Source organism: Dermochelys coriacea, chromosome 8 (genome assembly GCF_009764565.3).
Source record: "Dermochelys coriacea isolate rDerCor1 chromosome 8, rDerCor1.pri.v4, whole genome shotgun sequence".
Lineage (NCBI taxonomy): Eukaryota > Metazoa > Chordata > Testudines > Dermochelyidae > Dermochelys > Dermochelys coriacea.
Window position 1 is genome coordinate 88,446,659 of NC_050075.1, and position 21,840 is coordinate 88,468,498.

Here is a 21,840-nt window from a genome sequence, read left to right on the forward strand (position 1 = left end):
TTTTTCTCTCCACCTGACCACTCCTGAAGGTTTTCTTTATATTCAGTAACAGAAAAGAACTCCCAAAGATCCATCTGCTCCTGGACAGCAGCTGGCAATTGCAAAATAAAACACGATTGTGTCAGATACCTGCTTGTATTTGTGTCACTGCCAGCAGTAGGAGATCCAAGAAGCCTCTTGTTACAGCGAAAATCAATATTACTGTATCTGTACATACCAAATTTCAGCCAAAAGAACGTCACCAAGTTGTAGAAAAGGGTAGAAAACCTGAATAAAACTCATGACTGAAAGGGAAAGAAACCTATGAAAGGGCTGGTGTGCACATATCATAATCTCTCCTTATGTTCGCCCATAATCAAAGACAAAGATCCCTTGAAATTAATCACAAGTACATTTAGAATAAATAAAAGGAAGCCTTATTTCTCATGCAACGCATTTGGTGCCTTGGATTCACTGCCACGGGAGGTTGGAGAGTTATGTGTTGTGGTTGAAATTTTAGAAGGGCTAAGTAACTTTGAGACATCAACTAATTGGACACTGAAGTAAAATAAATGTTAACAAAGATAAACAAAACACTGTCACATAATTGGGCTACAAATCCTTCCCCTCTCAATTACTCAAATTTCATACTCTTAGCCCTTATGACACTATCCTCTCACTAGTTCTATAGTGATCAGAGTTTTCCAGACTACATAGGAGATGAATTTCTAATGCTAAGAAACAACAAAAACTTCACCTTTCAGACTTTCTTTATATATCATAAAGAAGCAAAAAAAGGGCACAGGCCTGTTTCCCCCTCCCCCTTTATGCTTCATTGGTAGGGGAATAAACTAGATGACCTAATTTGGCATTATGCCTCTACTTCCTATTATTCTATGACTAACATTTTAAAATGTATGCCCACAGTACTCCGATCACGTAAGGAAATATAATAACTGGTTGCTGAAAGCTGACCTTTGGTTGAGAATCATTTTAAAGATAGAGTTATGAGTGTGATCTTTTTATTATGCATGTTTTTAATTGTGAACAAGTGACAGTGTATTAAATTAATGATTAAATATATAATCATATCCTCAGAAACTGATTGCATGGTATTTTCCCAATAGGCTTCCATCTTTTCTTCTTTTCCTTTCTAGCAATGGCCTGAACAGAAAGCATCACATTATAAAGGAGCTGATGAAAGGAATATGGAGGAGCTGTGATGGTCCTTTCATCTACACATCTCTGAAGAGTAGACATGGGGCAAACATATTTTATCTTTGTTCCTTCCAGAGTTCTCTGCATCCTACATGAAACAATATATTCTACAAAGTACCAATGTTTGCTATTTATAACAGTAAGCCTGTTCCCAGGCTTTTTGCATCAGTACTGAAATATTGAATAGTGCTGCCTTTAAACCTACAATAGCCAGGGAAACAGCAATCTTTAGTCTGGTATAGCAGCACAACTCCATTTAGGACCCAATCCTGCAATCATTAGTATCAGGACTATCAGATGAGTAAGGATTATTCACAAGAGTAAGGGTTGTGGGATTGGGCACAATTATTTAGTCCATGCCTGGTTTCCCAGAGTATTAGTCTGTTTTAGGGTTCTGCAAGAGGTAGTGGGTGAAATTCAGCCCTGTGCAGAGGGCAAGTTCCAGGTCTATGCACCCCATAAGCCCCATTTGGAGGACTTAAATGGGAGTTAAATGCTTCCTAGGACTTATACTGGCTTTTTGCACAAGGGTGAATTTCACTCTTGTATGAATAAACATTTAAAATCAAATAAGCATGACTAGATCATACACACACATTGTTCAGAAAAAGAACATTGGGACAATATCGCATACACACACATGAACTAAAGAGCAAAAACCTCTCCAGGCAAGTAGAAATGGAATTATTTAAGATTCTGATATCCTCACTCATACCGAGAGTAGTATCGTACTTCTCAAATAGCCCCAATGAAACCAGTGGGACTACTCATGGAGTAAGGTGCTGCTAAAGCAGTACAAATGTATCAAAGTCCAAGTCACGGAATTACATGAGCACTGATCACTGATGTGTCCACTTCCCCAGGCTGTGATGGAGGAAGGATAAAAAGATGGTGGCTGCAGAATGCAGAAACAAAGATCTCAGCGAGGGCAGGGAAAGGGCTAATGAAAATTAAGTGAAAGCCATATCCTAATAATAGGTGAGTCTATTATCTTGGCAGATGCTTATCATACGTCTTTACTGGCAGAAGAACAGTTTCTCCAAAATGTGAGCACTGTGGACAAGTTACATTAATAACCTATGATAAGCTGCTACTACTGCAGTGAAGGGACCACTTTTCATTTGTTACAGTGAAACCGGTATCAGAGTAGCAGCCGTGTTAGTCTGTATTCGCAAAAAGAAAAGGAGTACTCGTGGCACCTTAGAGACTAACAAATTTATTAGAGCATAAGCTTTCATGAGCTACAGCTCACTTCATCGGATTTTTTTTCCACCAAATGCATCCGATGAAGTGAGCTGTAGCTCACGAAAGCTTATGCTCTAATAAATTTGTTAGTCTCTAAGGTGCCACAAGTACTCCTTTTCTTTTTAGTGAAACCGGTAGTATGCACTGTTATCCCAGTGCCATGCAGTAGATAAATTACGCTAGGGCAGAGAGAGAATTTCAAGCTCCCTCTCCCTTTGGATTTTTTACCCCTTACAATAGGGCACCTCCTTTGAAAACTGCTAAACTGTTTTCTCTTGCTTTGACACTCACCTTTACTATAGCTGCGATTTCTGAACTGACTAAAGGCTCAGGGGGGAATCAAACTCTCTTTTCTTGTAGTAGAATCTCCTCAGTGGCTTCTAAGCAGGTTGCACCACACCTCTATTGTATGCGACATAGTCAGTGTGTCACTCAATCTTTATCCTTTGCTGTCATTTATGATGTCTACATTGTTAACATGAAAGCTTTTCTATCAGGTCTACATTTCTAATCCCAAAATAAATAACATTGTTTGAAAATAATGTTTTTTTAAAACAAATCATTGTAGAGCATTATAGTATTTGGCAATATTCTATTTAACAGAACAATTTGTTAGGACTGAATTACTATAGCCTGTAATAAATGTTGAGATAATCGAACGCATGCTTGTACTGAATTAATATTTTATAGCTTCTAGGTCCTGTGTGGGCTGGTTGTTCTACTGGAATGCTTTAGCACCATGGAAACGCTGGTAGATATTTTCTCTTAATTGCATGAATGGTTGAAAGATAACAGTACGGTACCATGGAATTAAACTCTGATTGCTGATTAATTCTGATGAGACTCGAGACTGTTTCTGCTGTTTTAGTTTTATTTTTAAATGTTGCAACATCTATCTGTGTCCATTATAATTTCTAAAAGCTTTAAAGTTAGTAGGTATTGTATTTGTATGACATGCAGCATGTAATTATCACAACTGTAACTTGCATGGGGGTATACCCTTTTTAAAACTGAACATTCTCCCCTAGTTAAAATGAACAGAAAAAACAATAAAATCTCTTGAGTTATTATTAAAAGCCTTTATGATTAAATGTTTCCTTTATTTTTAAATTGCTGTGTTTTACAGCAAGGCTCTATTTCACTAAACGATTATGCTATCTCCTTAGTTCTAGAGTTGTTAATTAGGAAAATGGTGTTTAGGTTTTGGATTATTCAAAACCATTAAAAAGAAATACAGGTTGCAATCTACTCTTAACTAGACATCTTGTCTATTTCACATTGAGAGTGAGTCAATATCTTATTGCACTGAGCCCTAAAAATCATTATATGCTATTAATTAATGAGGTATTTGGCTATTTTAAAACACCTTCTTCACCGTGTAAGCCCCCTTTGTGTTGCATGACTCACCACACTGCAACTATTTATATTGCATGTGATTATATCTAGATAAATACAATAAATGTACAAAAGAGTCTTAGAAATAGGATGATGTAACAAGAGACTGATGATAGGATATGGACTCTGACTTGAATCACTGGCTTGAATCTGACCAAGATGATGGTTGCTAAAGGTTGCCCTGCCACTGTGTGTCAGCTAAAAGGAGTTGGTGATCTCAGTCAAGTTCCTGGTGGACAAGTGTCCATCTTACAAAAGCCATTATCACAATTGGTGCCCTTTGTTATCGTTACAAGGCTGGCTGCACCTGAGCACATCCTCCTCAGATCTCGGATCTTGTGCCTGCACCACCCTCCGGGTAGAATCCTACTATTCTTCCCCCTTCGACTGGGGCCTGTGCTACAGTTCCTTGTATATCAACTGTGTTTACCAAGTGGGTCTGACTGGGTTCAGGCACTTGCAGTTCTTCCCTTTGGGAGCCAGTGACCTGTGGATTCAGTGACCCAAAACAGCCTTCTGTTTGAGTCAAAACAGAGTATTGTTTAATCTTAACAGCAGGAACCAAGCATAACATAATGAAAAGGATTTTTAAAACAATAAAAGTTCTACATGCATGTCTATCTTATCCCAGATCCCTAATCTGCAGGGGTCTAGGTCTCAGTCTCTCCCTCATCCTTGAGGACCTATCATTCAATCTAGCCAAAGGTCTTTGTTCTCACTTTTCCATGCCTTTTGCCTTGCTGCCCAAAACCACTCTGGTAAGATCAGCAAGGTGTCAGAAGTGGAACTTTAAAGTGAGCTCTTGCATTGTCCCCCAAGTGTTGGTAGATGGATGCCTAGGTGAAGCCATGGTGCTCGTTTCTGCCTACATGCAGTCAGCCTCCATCACACCCTTGTTGGCACATATCATTACAGATGAACTGAACACGTCAGGAACAGAATATACTGGTAGAGCAATGTAAGTAAGTAATTGCTCAGATGGTATTGTCCTCATTTTTACAGATGGAGAATTGAGGTACAAAAAGACAAAGTGACTTATCTAAACACAGGAAATATGATAGAGTAGGGTCTTCTGAGTCCCATGCCAGTACCCTAACCATTGGATCATCCTTCTTCTCCTTCATTTCTGAATAGATTATTCATTTATCATTCCTGTCTATCTTGAACATTCCATGAGTACTTAATTCTCTTTTTAAAATTATGAAATGGCCTAATACTACAGAACTGCACAAGACTCTGAAGGTGGACTAAATGAAACGGTGTTCACAGGAGGAATGGATAAATTAAAGTTAGTGAATACCTCATTTATAATTGAATATTTGAGAGCTTTACATACTTTTGTTTAAAACATTATAACTTCATGTTTCTATTTCCCATCTCCTGAATTAATAATTGGTAGTGTACAATTTTTTTAAGTGAAACAACACTTAGAGAAATCATTATACCTTCTGGATGTTTTGAATTTTTTGTCATTTTAATTGTAAGACAATATTTAGAGTTATACAAAATATCCATGAGGAAACTATTTGTGCTGTCAAATATACTATTCCATTCTGAGGTGATAAATGAAGTTGGTATATACCACTGAGAAAATATTTAATCTGCCCATAGGAGCTTGTGGCATATATAAATATTTTGTGCACCACTTGTTATACGCTTGTTATACTGTATTGTGTAGTACAGAACTAGTGGGTGTATATAAATTTTCTGAGGATCATGGGATTATTTGATAGATTATGTAAATTGTGGTAATTAGTCCCAATGATACGAACAGGAGGCAAATGCATTCTTTAAGCAAACTAGTCTTACATAACCAAAAGAAAACATAATGACAATCCCTTATGACTACAACAATACGTGTATTATTAGTGTTACCAGCTGAACGTGCAGACTGCACAATATGCTGTAAAGTTTATGACAAGGGCAGGGCCAGATTAACCTATCAGTGTGGCCAACACACAATACACTTATGACCCCCTACCTTCTCATGAATAACAACAAACAGCCATATAGTAAGCACACTCACTGCAGTCAGGTTGCCCATGCTGCTCATCCTGCAGCTACTTTGTGGGACGGCTCACTGTGATGGGGGTTGCAAGACCACTCACTCTGATTTGGCCTGGCTACTCCTCCAACACAGTGAAGCATCAGCCAGGCCAAAATTGAGTGAGTGGCATTGCAACCCCAATTGGGGAGAGCAGCCCCACCAAGCAGCAGCATGATGATCACCTGGTCCTGGCATATCCACAGCATGGCCAACCCAGCTGCAGTGACTATATTATACAGCTATTTGTTGGGCTTAGCCCACTCACACCCCACCCCCGCCCCATTTGGACCCCAGGCACATGCCTCGTTTGTCTATACATTAAACCAGCCCTGAACAAGGGTACTGAGTTAAGGGCACTTTGTGAACTCACCAGTTTCATTTACATCTCAGTCCTAGCATTGTTTTATAGTTTGTGGGGTTACTTATTGTAATCTACAGTATTGTATTTAGGCATGCCACAAGTTCAGATCCAGGGATCTCAGCTCACTCTTGTGGTTTTGGGTCTGGGTTGGATCCAAAACAGGAAAGGGGGTGGGTTACGTGGAAATATCACAAGAATATATAGTTTTGTATGGTTTCTTTTACCATTCAAGAGAGCTGAAATCTCATGAGTTTAGCTGGTTGCATAAGATTTCTGCCATTTTGGACTGAAATTTTGCAAGAGCAGTTCATGAAAGTTTGATGTAATTAAATTCAAATGTGAGCCTTCAACTTAGTTTGGTCTCAAACTTAAATCCTAAATCTTATCCTAGACTTAATCTGGACCCAAACACCATTTCATTAGCCCTACTATACTGTACTGTACCTACTGTACATTTTGGGGGTATTGTAAACTTATTAAAATCCCAGGAACACTTAGTAACCTCTAGTGCCATTTACACATATAGTTCCCAGGGCGGTAGGTTTGTATAATTTTTGGTAGTGACCAGAATGGGTTCAAGTCCTCCCCTCTGCACCCCTCCCTCACACCTTGTAAGCCAATAGATATATTTTTAAATAATGTAAAAATGGACTGGAAACAGTAAGTGTTTAACAGTTTCCCTATATTGCACAATGTGGGGGGGGGGGGGAAATGAGGGCTCTGGCTGGGGGTGAGGGCTCTGGGGTGGAGCTGGGGATGAGGGGTTTGGGGTGTGGGAGGGGCTCAAGGCACCTGTTCCATATACACATTAAACTGAAAATATAGGTAACTGGCACTGAAAACAATTACTCATCCAGAGTGCTCTTTGACTATATAAATGTGGGTAGGCTGGCATATTTCCATCAGCATCATCAATGCTGATTTGATTTGATTTTCAACATGTTACTATGCCACATTTGGCATTTCTGATTCTCTATATAGAATGCTCTTATATTCTAAAATTAGAGTTGTTGAAGGAGATTTTTAGGAAAAATTAAATAATTCTTGCTAAAATAAATTGATACTAGGTTAATTATAGATGAGATGGTACCATCACTTATTATTAAATTTGCCTGACCATTCCCATGATAAGACCCTTCCCATACAGCTGCTTATAATTTTGCCAAATTTTAACCATTTAGGCTGAAATTTTCCATGCTGGATGTCTGTCTCAGACTGAATTTTTTCTGGAAAATTTCAGCCAAAATGGTTCAGACATTTCTGAGAATGAGGTTGGGGAAAATACATTGTTTTGTTATGCCATTGCTAAAAATTCTGGTGACCTTTTCTTTGAGAGACTCTACCATTCACATGCTCTGGAGCAAGGACTTGAAATCTGGCAGAGAGTGGCATTTGTGCCAGGGGTGTGCCCTTTGCTGGTCTTGGGAAAATCTGCTCAAATTTGGCAAATGATAAGCCTTTGAAAAATCATTGTTCACACATACTCAGTAAAGACTTGCCAGGGCTTTGCAGTTAAAAACTCCAAAGATTCCATCCACACTGAGCATTCTCCATCCCACAATGGAGCAGGACTTTTCTTGCAACTACAGCTCTGAGCTACTGCAGGACACACTGGGGCTGGGCACCAGAACTGAGAGCAGGGAGCCTGTCTCCCCTGCTAATGCCTGGACAGTGCAGAGGAGGAAGCTGCCTGGACTTGAAGACAAAAGCCAGAGCTGAGATGGAGTGCCGGGGGAGTATATTAGGACAAGGAGCTTGTGGGATGACAACACATGACTAAGACTGGATGCCATATGGGAGAGAGGAAGACTACGACTGGGAGCTGTAGGAGGAGACTGGGACCGGCTGGGCAAGGTCACTAGGACTGGGAGCTGGTGGAGGAGAAAGGCTATGAGACCATTCAGTTATCTAGTCTGACCTCAGAAGAGTCACACTGGCTGGGCAAAGAGACTGGGACAGAGCTGTGGGGAAGGAGGAGTAGAAGCCCAGGGAGGGAGATTGGGAGCCTTTGGCAATGGAGAACATAGGTGAATGGGGGACAACTGGAGACTAGGCAGAAAAGAGAGAGTTTGTGCCAGGAATGGGGGAGGGATCTGAAACTGACTGGTCAAGAGACTTGACTGAGCATGGGGAGGACAGGGTTCACGAGGATGGGGCAAAAAAGATCAAGCTTGAGAGGAACAAGCAGAAAAGTCTGTGCTCACTAGTGAACACACTCTTACAAAATATGGAATAGAACCCAAGAGTCCTGAGTCTCACCATTCCTCTGCTGTCAGCAAACATCTGTGAAACCGCCCAGCAAGGTGTCCGATCCCTCTCTAGTGCTGGTCCACATAGAAGATGACAACCTGCTACTACTGCTATCAGCCCTACTGCTATCAGTTACTCTGTTAGCTCAAGTCAAAAGAGGATAATGATACTTCCCAACCACACCAGGAGGGCTGAGAAGCTTAATTAATCAATGTTTTCCAAGTGATTTGGTGGAATATCCTAGATGGATGTGAAATATGAATATTATTATGTATCTTCTTTCCAAGATACACTGACAGGATGCTGCACATTAATATAATTAATTCAATTAAATTAATTGAACTATACATTAGTAATTTTATTATAGAATGAATTACGTTTATTTCACATGATCTTAGCAAAAACTAATATAAATTTTATCAAGATCAGAGCTATGCTGTTATGTAGTAAGATTGCACATAAGTAAAATAGCTGGTTTGGTTGAGGAAAAGCAATGACCTGAACTTTTGCTGAGATTTAAGGTGAATTATTTAAAACTTTATCATCTACTTGTTGCACAGTATAAATCCTGCCCTCATTTCATGTGGCCAAATTGTCCACTTCATCTGTTCTCTAGGAGTTTACCTAATCAGTGTCTCTGCCATCACTTATCAAATCATGGAGAATTTTAAATGGTTTATCTTTTATTCTTCACCAGCACTAATCAAAATGTTCTGTATTAGCACAGCAGGAAAACAGTTACAAACTGCTGCTATCTGGCAAGTGATGGCCCAATTCTGAAGACTTTGGGGAAGTCAGAGACTCCCTTTGACTTCAGCAGGAGTTATACGCATGGACCGATTGTAGGATCAACCAAAAATGTCAAAGAGAGGAGGAAAGAAGTTATTAGTGTGGTCTGGCAAAGGGCTCTTCACATTTTCCTTCACCATCTCTGCACACTGTCCCTGTTCCCAGCCTCATCAGCCTGTCTGTCACCTGTTTGAACAATCGCCTCTGTGCTTTATTCCACATAGCCCTCTACATGGGGCACCCTCCTTCAGCTCACCTGCAAGGCCCTTTCCCTGTCTACATTTTAAGTCTCCCTTAAGAAACTGCTTCTGCCATGGTTCCTACAGTGAATCTAGGTCCCTATTTGCTGTTCTTCTTCCCCTAACCTCTGTCCATCTGATATCTACCCTTGCATCATGAGCTTCTCTGGGCAGGCACTATCCCTTCCTGAAAGTATAGAAAGTGCCTAGCACATGGTGGGAGAGTCTATAAACAGATGGTGAAAATGACGATGATGACAAGGCAAGACTGTTTAATACTTCTATCTTCTTGTCATAAAGTGGCAAAAGTGTTTAGTTTTCTTTCCCATGCCTGTTTGTTTTCAGACTGCTAATGGTAATCCAAGACTGCATGGGACACTAGCAATCTTATTATATGAAAGTGTATGTCAGTTAGCTTACAGTGTCCATGAGAAATCTGAATGAAACTGTATCTCGTTGAGCGAGTTATACCTGCCTATCCAGCCCAGCTGTGCTCTGGGCAGGACTGCAGGGGGATGGAAAAGTTTGACTTTATGCCAACACGGCAGTTTCCTTAGAATGGCTGCTGGGCAGGTTAGACCTTGTAGCAACTTATAGCTGATACCTCGGGCCTGCTCATATCCCAACCTGCTGCCTATGGCCGAAAAGGACCATTCCAGTGCCTGGGGATTGTGGAACACAGGGATCTTTTTGCTATGTCCTTATTCACCAGCAATATGGTGGCATAGATCTTATATGTTGGCTCCACATCATCTCTGGCATTCCCTCTACTCAAAGGCAATCCTCAGGGGGCCTACTGGGCTGGCTGATTTCACACACCCTTTGTGCAAATGATGTGGCCAAATATTTCTGGGCCACACTACCATGTCTTGATCTTTGTCTCAGCAAGTTTAGAGCTCTGGGACACTGTGGCAGACTTTACTACAATAGCTAAATAACAGATCACTATTTCATTCTAGGAATCGCTTTCCCTGAACAAGATGGTTACCCAGCTGACAAGCATGAACCCTTTGAGCTAGCACAAGCTGAAACCTATACAGAGATGAAATAGTATCACATTACATATAACATAATGCCTGCCAAGTTGCCTTTATAAGAACAAGGAGTTTAATTATGTAGAATGATGTTAAATGACTCAAAGAGAAAAGTCTGAATTGCATATTTTGCTTTTCAGGCAAAGTGACATCTTTGTCTTACTGAAAAAAAAACTATCAGGCAATCAGAACTCAGTAAGATTCTCAGAGACACAAGGATCTGGGATGACTGGAAAAATGGTGGATGATGGGGAGACTATTCTTCCTAAAGTGCAGCAGATCTGTTTTCTAATGAAGAGATAGCTTTATTATATCTAGTTACAAAAATAACATGAAAATTGCACTAACATTTGTTAAACAAATGTGTTATCATTGGGCTGCACTGAATAATTTTACCGCTCCAACTGGAATCCGAAGCCAATTTTCAAGCCTAAAATGAGAAGCAACACCACCATCATGTGGTAGAAAACAATCAAATCATATAAAGCTCCGTAGAAAGTTGAGATTTAAACCTACAAAAGCACGGATATTCAGTTTAGCTTCCCTCATTCTTCCTCCTCTGCTCCTCCCAATTTTTTGTTACACTCACTGGGTTCCATCTTGTCTTGAATTAGGCCCAGATCTTGTCATCAGATCTGCTAATTCAAAATCCTGAGTCCATGTGGAGTCCTATTAGCTTGAAGTCACTCAGGCTCCATATGGACACAGAGCCCCATGCTAGTGGATCCCATTGCAGTGTTGGGCCACTAGACTGTAAACTCTTTGGGACAGGGACTATCTTGTTGCTCCCATTTTTGTAAAAGGCCTACTAGTTCAGACTGGGGCCTCCAGATACTACCGAAATGCAAGCTAATTAATTAAAACTGCCATGGATGCATGGGGGAGGGAATGGGACCCTACCAGCTCTGCTTTTCCTACACAACAATCCTTAGCACAAGGGTCACTTTGGGGCAGGCCCAAAGCAGAGTATAGGCACAGAGGGGGTATAATGTATCAGAGGAGGGATGGGGTTGATCAGGACTCCAGTGATTCTGCACTCCAGTGATTCTGCACCTCCTGCATGGCCCATATGGACCACTGAAGTAAGGACTCAACTTATCCTTCACCGGCAACCCCACTAGACCCTGGTAGCTCCTGAATTGAGGAGACACAAGCCATCTCCTCTCTATAACTGTGTCAGCACCTGTGCCAGTACAGAGCTAAATCTCACCCTATCATTGTAGTTTATCTTTCTTTAAATGTTCTTTTTTTCCTACTATTATTTAACCCTATGGACCAAATTCTCCTTTAGTTACATCCATACACTCTAACTGATCTCAATGGAACTTTGTGGGTGCAACTGAGCAGAATCTGTCCCTAATGTTAACTATTTTGTTTTATTTTTGACCATATAGTCTCCCAATATCCAGGCAGGAATGAGCCATTTTCAGACTGCTATTTCAGATCAAGTGTAGCGATAGTGGAAAATCAGCTATGCCCTCTGTGCAAGAATATATCCTGATGTGGTAGAGGATATACCTGATGATCTAGTCTTGATGGTCTTTTCCATCTGACTTTATGGCCTTTCCATCTTTTCTATGAATACTAAGACCATATCTGCAACATCTATTCCAGAGCTCCCAGAAGGTGGAAAGGATGCATAGTGGTTTATTCCAGAAAACCATTTGTGCCCAGTGGTTTCTTATAATTTTCTTCTATCATTCTTTCAACCTATACCAGTTTTTCGGGTCACTTTACTGGGTCACAAGATCATTTTGAATTAAAGCAATACAGACCCAGGTAACAGAAAGACAAAGTTAACAAAGAATTCTGCTTGCCATACTCCGCTAACAGCATCAGCAATAATGACCTTAAGTTTGTGTGAATGCAATAACTTATTCCTCTGCCAATATAAACAAATGGGGGGGGGTATATATTTGCACAAATTAAGGAAGTTAAATAGCCTTAGAAAAATCCTGAGTGACTATTTAAGGCATATAGAAATTATCAGTAGTTGTCAAGAGATCCAATTATAAGTCAACCTAGTATTGAAACTACTGCTTGCTACAGTGTTTGAAGATATAGAACAATTTATTTTTCTTATAGGCAGTCTAGGAAAGAGTGAAAGAAGAAAAGACCTCTTACTCGGTGAGTGAAAATTACTCATTTTAGCAAGCACTGAACACTCACTGACTATGTAGTCCTTATTGTTCAAAAATGGGACAGTGTATTCAGTCAACTCTTATAATACTTTTGATTTAACTATCTATGGCAACCTAGCCATCTGCTTAAGTGGAAATTAAAATATCTTGCTTGTATCTCCTAATCAGGAAATTTTACTGCCCTCAGTGGGAATGGCAAATACTTACTTAATTCAAATGAAAGAGAAATGAAGATCCCCCATTATAGGATGGCTCTTAATCAAGAAAACAGCTGAAATGTCCCCTAAGGAGAACAATAAGGATGAGTGAATGTCAGTGCTAAGTTTCTGATAGCTAGCTGCAGTGTTTTGTTAAAGTGAAACATAGTGGACACAAAGTAAAATTAACTAATTGGTATAAAATGTTTCCTCAACAGTATGTCACATTAACCAGTATTGTAAAAGTATTATACAATTGATAAGTAACTGGCACTTAGATTCTGATTCAGCAAAGCACTGAAACATGTGCTTAACTTACACATAGGCTTATGTGTTTTGCTAACTTGGGGCCTTATGCGCCACTTCTCATCTTCAAATCACTTTGCAGATATTAAGGTTCCATCCCCACAGACTTTACTCAGGCAAAACTCTCAGTTAAATCAGTTAAATCGTAATTTTGCTTGTGTAAGGACTAATCCTCACAACACCACTCTGAAGTAGATATGTAGTGGGAAGACTCTATCAAAATGCATAAATAAAAGGGCACAGAGTAAAGGTTTATATGGAAGCCTCGATTTGCATTTTCTAACTTTTGTGAGTTCATACTTCACTCATTATTAATGAGTAATTTAGCTGTTTGCACCGGGGTCATATTGGTGGTGTGCAGCTGTACTGGTAAATTAAGGTTCTATGGTTAAGGAACTGATAATAGTATCATTATAGCCCCCAACTTGGGTACGGAGTTGGTTTAATAATGGGACCCCAGTAACGAGCGAGTATTGAGAGAATGTGGACTCGGTCAGGGCTACGCTCGGTTGATGTGGCAACTCATGGTGTCGGATGCCATCAGATGGTCAAGGGACATCTACATAGAACACATCACCAGACATCGGCAATACCAGGAGGGATGATCTGGCGTGCCGATTAGAAGTGCAGTGGGGAAAGTAACTTAAATACTTCCCTCATGGGTTGTATTTCCTAAATGGACAACCTACCCTAAATTCTCAATTACTGAGGGACAATCTTCACTCATTGCTATATTTGCTTTCCACAACCAACTTTCTGTATAAACTTCTCATGAATGATGTACCCGAATACTTGGATGCTAACATCTAAACTGTATTCTTAAATGTATTCACCTAAATGTGGGTTATTGCTGATTATGCACTATATGTATCTTATCTCTTTAAAAACAAACGTTGTATTTGTGGATAATCTAAGCACTATACGCAGATATACAGACACTCTTTTCTTAACCTGTGTACTATATAATTTTTTAACATTAGCTTTAATAAAAATTTTAAATATCTAGATATCAAAAAGAGGTTGCTAGGGAGACTAGATGACTCAGGAGACTGATAATTGCCCACAGAATCTTTCTTCTCCAAGTTGCCAGTTCAACTCAAATCCAAATCAGAAGTGACTGAAAGTTGTTAGCATGGCTGTCAGGTGTTGAGTTAATGAATTGATAATCTAGTCCATTTTTTAATGAATAGGTGACCAAATTCTGTGCTCCCTCCCCCATTTCTGTTAGTTGAAAAAAAAGCACAGAGGCCAAGCACTGAATAGTATGACAACTGCACTACTCTTTCAGCTGAAGCAGAGAGAAGTTACTATATCTATTGTTCAGCGCATAAATCAAGCACAGTGATCTCCAGAGCTGTTAATAACCACAGAAAGGCAATGTTGGATAGTTTAGTCTTACCATGTGTGCGTGTCTCTCCCATTAGCATCAGTGGGAGTAATATTTGTATACTGAATAAGGAATAATAGCCACATTTATGTCAACTCAGTGATAGGGATAAGTCATCTGTCCATGAGATTTGGCATATTCAGACTCCCTGTAACAACAAATTTGAATCCTGGCAGGGTTAACTAAGCTCTTTTGATGTAGATAAACTGAGTATCATGCACTTTACTGTGGGGTTTTTTGGAAAAGACCTTAAAAAACCCAGATCCTGATCAGTCTTTGTGAATGTTAAAAACCCTGCACATCACTTTACCTAAAAATAGTTTCCCTTCAGAATTCCTGGTCAACATTTGCGTTCCCCTAGTACGGCATTGTGTACTGGCTGGCAACCATCTTCTACCCTAGAGGTAGCTGCATTTCAGTAAGTAGTGCTGAATGTATATTATATATTTTGTGAAACATTTGGAATCTTTGGGATGAAGTGCCTATATAAATGTATAATATTAATAATTAAATATTCTCTACAGATTTCAAATTTCATAATGCTTAAACTGTACATTTATCATTTCTGTAGACTGGGGCAGATTCTTCTTTTGATGTGTGTAAGAGATTTCCACTAGCACCAATGAGAGTCATGTATATGCATGAAAAAGATAATATCCTATTTAGTAGTCTGCTCTTGTTAAAACATATATGTGTTCTCACCCTTTGATGTTCTGAACAATTGGTTTTCTAATTGCTGCAGCATGAAGCATATTTACATACACTTTGTATGGATGGTTAAAACCAAATGTATGATTTAGCAACAAAATGTTTGGAGTAAACCAATTGAGCAAAACAGTAGAGGGTATGTATAATCAAGCTGGATTTGAGTAACAGCTGCTTCACATTTATGGAATAATAGTCCTGATGAATTAATTTGTGACAAAATTGGTCCCAGCTGTACTGCAGTTCACAAATGACAAATTGTGAGCTACTGCATAAGGAGACTAAATTTTTCAAAACAATTTGGCTAACACTGTGTAAAGTTTTTAAAATGAAGCAGTAGCTTTGTGGATCACAGTAACAGGAAAAAGCTCCTGTTTGTACTCAAAGCAACCATTATTTAAGAGTTCATAACCAAATCAGAAAAATAATTGCCTTTTGTACAAGTGGTTAATTCAACTGAGTTCAATAGAAACTGCATGAGCAAGATGGACAGGTGGAAGCAAAGTGCTGTTGGGTTCTGGAGAAACTCCACCATAGCTCTTCATTGTGTTAGGTTACAAGCATTAAATTATCAGAACTGTCATTGGCTATTCATAGTCAGAAGCAAGCCATAGTTGATGTCTTCTTGAGGTAGCAGGTATCTTTTACAGATTAACCTTTTAATGGATGTAACATATATTACAGAACTCATGACCTCTTGCACAAAGCCTGTGGGGGAGTCCTTGCCAAAGGGTATGTCAATATGTACTGAATCTGTAATTTAAGTTATTAAAATAAAATGCAGTTAAAACAATTATATGTTGAAAAGTTGAAGTACCACTAACAAGTCACTTTATACCCAGATTTAAACTGAGCAAAATCAATGTATTATAAAACCTCAGCTCAATAGAAATGATTCAATGAGTTTAAAAAGAAATTCAAAAGGAAAACAGTTTTTTGTTTGGAGTCACAGGTTCTAGTGTAGTATGAGCAATCCAAACTTACCAGAGTAGGGCTAGTATGTGGAAACTAGTGAATGACTTTAAATATAAATAAAAGCAGAAGTGAATAGTATGTTCATGTCCAGCCTAAGAGAAATGTGTTGCCTTTCTCCTCTCTGCACGGTGGCCTGGTTCAATGCCCACTAAAATGAATGAAGTGTACTCATAAATGCCAATGGACACTGAATCTGGCCCTTCTTAAACTTGTGGTCCCTCCTGCACTGTATTGTGGACAACAATGCATACTCTGAAGTCCAATATTCACCATTCAGATATGTTCTCTCCCTGAACAATCCAGGGAGATTTAACTATTTTAAAGAACCTAATATTTTTGTGTGAACATTCCAGCAGATATTCACAAATACAAGATTCTGCATAGACTGTCAGGAAAAGTTTTGTCCGCCTTTACTGATTCAATTTGAATCAAAATTCCCCTGCAGCTGGTCAGGCATTTGTTTTTTCAGTTTGTTAGATATTTTCAAGGAACTGGTCTTACACATACAGAGATGAGCATGAGAAATAGCTCTGAAAGCAATTACTTTTTCTTAAAACATACAATTAACACTCTGCTTTTTGAAGATAGCTGAGACTGATCTGACATGATTTTCAGTGAAAAAATAAAGCTTCCTTATGTCTGGAGGGAAAAGGCTACCAATGTAGTCTCTGGGAATGTTATCAGGCTTACTTTGTTTTTCTGCTAGCAATCTGGGGTCATTACACAATAATTCTCTAAAAAACACAGATAGTTTTAAACTACTCCTTCCATACTCTGAAAAGGGATTATTTAACTAATATGTTGTAATGCACAAATAAAAAGGTACAGCAACCCACAGTGTAAAGTTGATGCTATCAAAGGGACCAATTTAGGCAATTTAATGGCCTAAAAGTGGCTAATTTTAAACATTACAATAATTGCAGCAAAGGAGGTCTGCTTCTAGGATTGATATCTTTTCTGCTCTCTTCCTGCTTCCTAGGCCTGTTTATCTGTTCCTTTTTTCATTCCTCTAGTTCAGGGATTGTAAAACACATAGAGCCAGCTCTCCCTGTAACACAATGTGCGCTAATAATGGGCTTTTTAAAAGCCCCTAGCACCTAACTCCCAAATCCTACTATGAAAACTGGTCCTCTACTATTAAATCACCTCCTTTAGGTTGAAGGATATATGTCAGTCAGTGGGAAAGAAATACAGTGCTTGCTTAGCTGTGTCTATACTAGCATTCTCTGGAATATCTTCACTGTTTCACACCCACTGGTGAAGCTCCACAGAAGGTACCAATAATTAGAAAGCTAGTGAAGACAGGGCTCAGCATTTTTAACCACCATATATCATCTAGGGCGGGGTGGGAAAACTTTTTGGCCTGAGGGCCGCATCGGGTTTCGGAAATTGAATGGAGGGTTGGTTAGGTGAGGGGGGCGTGGCCCGGCCCCCACCCCCTATTCGCCCCCACCACTTTTCAACCCGTCGCCCCTCCCCGAGACCCCTGCCCCATCCACACCCCCCGTTCCCTGTCCCCTGACCACCCCTGGAACCCCTGCCCCTGACTGCCCCCCCCGCCGCACCATCCAAACCCCCCCCATTCCTGACTGTCCCCCTGGGACCCTTGCCTCATCCAACCACCCCTTCTCCCTATCTGCTCCTAGAACCCCTGCTCATGACTGCCCCCTGCTACCCATCCAACCACCCCCTCCTTCCTGACTGCCCCCTCGGTACCCCCACCGCATCCAACCCCCCCTTCTCCCTGTCCTCTGACTGCCCCCAGAACCCCTGCCCCTGACTGCACCCCATCGTCCCATCCAACTCCCCCCCCTTCCTGACTGTTCCCTCCCGGGACTCCTGCCCCATTCAACCCCCCCGTTCCCTGCCCTCTGACCACCCTGACCCCTTTCCACAGCCACACCCCCTGACCCCCCCCGAACTCCCTTGCCCTCTATCCAAACTCCCCGCTCCCTGCCCACTTATTGCACTGCCTGGAGCACCGGTGGCTGGCTGTGCTACAGCTGCGATGCCTGGCTGGAGTTAGCCATGCCACCATGTAGCACAGAGCACCGGGTCAGGCCAGGCTCTGCAGCTGCGCTGCCCCAGGAGCTCGCCACCCAGAACATTGCACTGGCGGCACAGTGAGCTGAGGCTGTGGGGGAGAGGGAACAGCAGGGGAGGGGCTGGGGGCTAGCCTCCCAGGCCAGGAGCTGGGCAGGAGGGTCCCGCGGGCCGGACGTGGCCCGCTGGCTATAGTTTGCCCACCTCTGATCTAGCGCTAGATTTTTAAAGGTATTTAAGTGCCTATAGATGCAGATAAGCACCTAATGGGATTTTTAAAAGCACCTAAGCAGGTTAGGTGCCTAACTCCCACTGAAATCAATAAAAGTCAGTGGGACTTATGCACCTAAGTCATTTTTGAGAATGGGACTTAGCCATCTGAGTCACTTAGGCCTTAAAATGCAAAGCAGAGCAATGCATAAATACCTTTTAAAAATCTGACGTTAGGCATCTAACCTGTTTAGGTGCTTTTAAATTCTCACTAGTAGCCTATCTGCATCTCTAGATGTCTAAATACCTTTGAAAATCTGTCCCTCAACTAGATAAATCCAAGGACACTTTACAGATTTATCCAGAATTGAAATGAGGGCAACTCTGTGGTAATTGTTTAAAACCACACACTACACAATAATTGCAGCAAATGAGGTCTGCTTCTAGGATTGATATCTTTTCTGCTTTCTTCCTACTTCCTAGGCCTAGTTTAAGACAGGACGTGAAAAAAACTATATCCACTTATATCTGCAGAGGGATTGGTAACCAGAATGTACTTACCAGCATTAGAATTTGGCCAGGAAACCAGGGATAACAACCTTTCTGTCATAAAGAGTGACTCGGGTGCTTAAATGATCACAGACAACCAGAACTTCATTTTTTGTGTTACATGAAAGATTCAAGTCATCAGAAGTTACAAATTCTCAGAACATGGTGTTATGAACAAATGGTTACACTACAATCTCCAAATGTTTTAAAAATGATCAAAACAAAGTACCAGTCTACCGTTCGGTAAAGTCTATTTAACATTGATTACTTAATTAAGGCTTAACTCAATTGATGGGGAAAAAAGCACATCAGTTAATTGCTATATCATGATGCACTATATCAAAAACATTTGACAGTTAATATATAATATATGCACAGCAAAATGGCTCTTTCTTATGACTGGTTCAAATTACTTCAAGCTTTACAGTAGCTGTATCCATTAAATGCTTGGACCCACAACATCTTATGTGTATACTCCATTAAGATGTTGTTTACAGCTGTAAACTTCAGCAACTGTGTAAAAATTAGTGTCTTGCAATTGCAGATGTTTCAGTGGAAACAGACATGACACATGGTTTATCATTTTTTGTATTGAACGAATCTGAGTCCTATGAAAAATAAAATTTGGTATTAAAACTCTGGCCATTTTCCTAGAAGGGTGCAATGCACTAGTTATTAATTATAGATTAAATATTTCTGCAAGGCTTGAAAGTACATTTGAAGCTAATGTTAATAGGCTAAGCTCCAAACCGTCCCTTTCTGAACATATCTGATAATTCAAAGATCACATACATCTTAATTGCTCACATACATTTGATGTTCAATTAACATGTCCTTGCAAGGAGAGCAAACTGCAGACATCAATCAACCTATATGAGTAAAATATTTATTGTATTAATTTACTGCTCACTGCTACAGTTACGCTCACTTTGCTAAGTACAATCTCTTCTTCTCCAAAGCTATTTTTTGTATCTGATCTTAAATATCTTCTCATAATTAGTTGTTTATTAGTCAGTGATCTGCCAGGTTTCAGAGTAGCAGCCGTGTTAGTATGTATTTGCAAAAAGAAAAGGAGTACTTGTGGCACCTTAGAGACTAACAAATTTATTTGAGCATAAGCTTTCATGAACTACAGCTCACTTCATCGGATGCATTCAGTGGAAAATCAGTGGGGAGATGATTTATATACACAGAGAACATGAAACAATGGGTTTTATAGTACACACTGTAAGGAGAGTGATTACTTAAGATGAGCTATTACCAGTGGCTGGGAGGGGGGGAGGAAGAAAACCTTTTGTAGTGATAATCAAGGTGGGCCATTTCCAGCAGTTGACAAGAACGGCTGAGGAACAGTGGGGGGGGGGAGGGGGAAATAACATGGGGAAATAGTTTTACTTTGTGTAATGACCCATCCACTCCCAGTCTCTATTCAAGTCTAAGTTAATTGTATCCAGTTTGCAAATTAATTCCAATTCAGAAATCTCTCGTTGGAGTCTGTTTTTGAAGTATTTTTGCTGAAGAATAGCCACTCTTAGGTCTGTAATTGAATGACCAGAGAGATTGAAGTGTTCTCCGACTGGTTTTTGAATGTTATAATTCTTGACGTCTGATTTGTGTCCATTTATTCTTTTACGTAGAGACTGTCCAGTATGACCAATGTATATGGCAGAGGAGCACTGCTGGCACATGATGGCATATATCACATTGGTAGATGCGCAGGTGAACGAGCCTCTGATAGTGTGGCTGATGTGATTAGGCCCTATGATGATGTCCCCTGAATAGATATGTGGACACAGTTGGCAACGGGCTTTGTTGCAAGGATAGGTTCCTGGGTTAGTGGTTCTGTTGTGTGGTTGCTGGTGAGTATTTGCTTCAGGTTGGGGGGCCATCTGTAAGCAGGACTGGCCTGTCTCCCAAGATCTGTGAGAGTGATTGGTCGTCCTTCAGGATAGGTTGTAGATCCTTGATGATGCGTTGGAGAGGTTTTAGTTGGGGGCTGAAGGTGATGGCTAGTGGCGTTCTGTTATTTTCTTTGTTGGTCCTGTCCTGTAGTAGGTGACTTCTGGGTACTCTTCTGGCTCTGTCCATCTGTTTCTTCACTTCAACAGATGGGTATTGTAGTTGTAAGAATGCATGATAGAGATCTTGTAGGTGTTTGTCTCTGTCTGAGGGGTTGGAGCAAATGCGGTTGTATCGTAGAGCTTGGCTGTAAACAATGGATCGTCTGGTATGATCTGGGTGAAAGCTGGAGGCATGCAGGTAGGAATAGTGGTCAGTAGGTTTCCTGTATAGGGTGTTGTTTATGTGACCATCGCTTATTAGCACTGTAGTGTCCAGGAAGTGGATCTCTTGTGTGGACTGGTTCAGGCTGAGGTTGATGGTGGGATGGAAATTGTTGAAATCATGGTGGAATTCCTCAAGGGCTTCTTTTCCATGGGTCCAGATGACGAAGATGTCATCAATGTAGCGCAAGTAGAGTAGGGGCATTAGGGGATGAGAGTTGAGGAAGCGTTGTTCTAAGTAATTGTTGAAACATTTTGTTGAATTTTCTCTGTTTGATATTCAGCTAAAAATTGAAATGTTGACACTCCTCCAATGGTGAAGAGGCTACAGCTCTCAGTACTCCTTCAGTTTACCATCATCTTAGATTTACAAACAAAGATGGTGATACTGTAAATAAGATACAGTCAGTGCTTAATTTGTAATGAAAGAGGTGCTGGGGCTCAAGCAATTTTTTTACATTCGTAACTGATGCAGCAAGCCTACAGAT

At 40.4% G+C, this 21,840-nt stretch overlaps 1 long non-coding RNA gene across 2 annotated transcripts in view; it reads right to left on the reverse strand.

The window, feature by feature from the left end:
* Positions 1 to 21,840, reverse strand: part of LOC122455521 — a 48,566-nt gene that overhangs the window by 17,339 nt on the left and 9,387 nt on the right. For both annotated transcript variants that reach the window (XR_006273748.1, XR_006273747.1), the window contains 2 exons: positions 14,601 to 14,736; positions 12,906 to 12,981 (listed from right to left, as the gene is read on the reverse strand). This is a non-coding gene — a long non-coding RNA (uncharacterized LOC122455521). The remainder of the gene's footprint in view (positions 1 to 12,905; positions 12,982 to 14,600; positions 14,737 to 21,840) is intronic.